This window comes from Euprymna scolopes, chromosome 42 (genome assembly GCF_053919585.1).
Source record: "Euprymna scolopes isolate OS-2025 chromosome 42, ASM5391958v1, whole genome shotgun sequence".
Taxonomy (NCBI): Eukaryota; Metazoa; Mollusca; class Cephalopoda; order Sepiida; family Sepiolidae; genus Euprymna; species Euprymna scolopes.
The window spans coordinates 27,576,571-27,578,765 of NC_136523.1; the positions used below are offsets into that span (position 1 = coordinate 27,576,571).

The 2,195-nt window shown below is 17.7% G+C and overlaps 1 pseudogene; it reads left to right on the forward strand.

Moving 5' to 3' along the window:
* The first annotated feature begins 555 nt into the window (after positions 1 to 555).
* LOC145267390 (5S ribosomal RNA) lies at positions 556 to 674 on the forward strand (annotated as a pseudogene).
* The last annotated feature ends 1,521 nt before the right edge of the window (positions 675 to 2,195 follow it).

A 2,195-nucleotide genomic window follows, 5' to 3' on the forward strand; every position in this document is an offset into this window, starting at 1 on the left:
TGGAAGGTCTTGTTTTTAATCCTTCAGGGAGACTAGCAACCCTCCTCACCAAACAAGTCTGGCGGGGGAACCAGTTTAGTCGCCGGTGACCCGACCATGAGGCAGGTAGTACTGGGTTACATGGTACCAGTAGCATATGACATGACCTGACTACACTATATATGTATATATACATACATATATATACGTACATACATATATATATATATATATATATATATATATATATATATATGTACGTATATATAATGATTAACACCAGTCGATAGATTAAAGCCCGTTAACACAAGCCATCTCTGGCTTGATTAGCAAGGGCCGTATCCATTCGGCTACTGTTAACTGCGTGAAATAACGTTGAAATTAAACATTTTTATTTTTAAATGTTTTTTACGTTATGTAAATAGAAAAATATTAAATAATATAAACATAAGTAAACGTATAATCATTATTATTATTATTATTATTATTATTATTATTATTATTATTATTAATAATATTATTAATAATAATAATAATAATAATAATAATAATAATAATAATAATAATAATAATAATAATTACGGACATATCACGTTGAAAACACCGGTTCTCGTTCGATCACCGAAGTTCAGCCACGTAGAGTCTGGTCAGTACTTAGATAGGTGATCGTTTGGGAATGCCATGTGCTGTAAGCATTTCTCATTGAGGCTTATTGCCACTCAAATTCCACTGAAGACTAATGACCGCTGCCAACGGGAAATCAATGGCAAGCAGCTGTTGCGATAATGCAAATTTATTTGCAAATGTTATCGAAAGAGGTGGAGAATACTGGAACTCTGGGGAAACGTGTTGTCACTCAGCTTCTAGGGAACACCGCAGGCTGTTTTCAATGAGATCTTTGATGAGCTGTGTGAATGCTCCTCGTGAGCCAATAATAATAATAATAATAATAATAATAATAATAATAATAATAATAATAATAAGTTCTGAACCCTTATGTGAGAACTCCTAGTGAGTGAAATAATAATAATAATAATAATAATAATGATAATAATAATAATGATAATAATAATAATAATAATGAAATAATAATAATAATGATAATAATAATAATAATAATAATAATAATAATAATAATAATAATGATAATAATAATAATAATAAGTTCTGAACCCTTATGTGAGAACTCCTAGTGAGTGAAATAATAATAATAATAATAATAATAATAATAATAATGATAATAATAATAATAATAATAATGAAATAATAATAATAATAATAATAATAATAATAATGATAACAATAATAATAATAATAATAATAATAATAATAATAATAATAATAATAATAATGATAATAATAATAATAATAATAATGAAATAATAATAATAATAATAATAATAATAATAATAATAATAATAATAATAATAATAATAATAATGAAAATAATAATAATAATAATAATAATAATAATAATAATAATAATAATAATAATAATAATAATAATAATAATAATAATAATAATGATAATAATAATAATAATAAGTTCTGAACCCTTATGTGAGAACTCCTAGTGAGTGAAATAATAATAATAATAATAATAATAATAATAATAATAATGATAATAATAATAATAATAATAATGAAATAATAATAATAATAATAATAATAATAATAATGATAACAATAATAATAATAATAATAATAATAATAATAATAATAATAATAATAATAATAATAATGATAATAATAATAATAATAATAATGAAATAATAATAATAATAATAATAATAATAATAATAATAATAATAATAATAATAATAATGAAAATAATAATAATAATAATAATAATAATAATAATAATAATAATAATAATAATAATAATAATAATAATAATAATAATAATAATAATAATGAAAATAATAATAATAATAATAATAATAATAATAATAATAATGATAACAATAATAATAATAATAATAATAATAATAATAATAATAATAATAATGAAAATAATAATAATAATAATAATAATAATAATAATAATGATAACAATAATAATAATAATAATAATAATAATAATAATAATAATAATAATAATGAAAATAATAATAATAATAATAATAATAATAATAATAATAATGATAACAATAATAATAATAATAATAATAATAATAATAATAATAATAATAATAATGAAAATAATAATAATAATA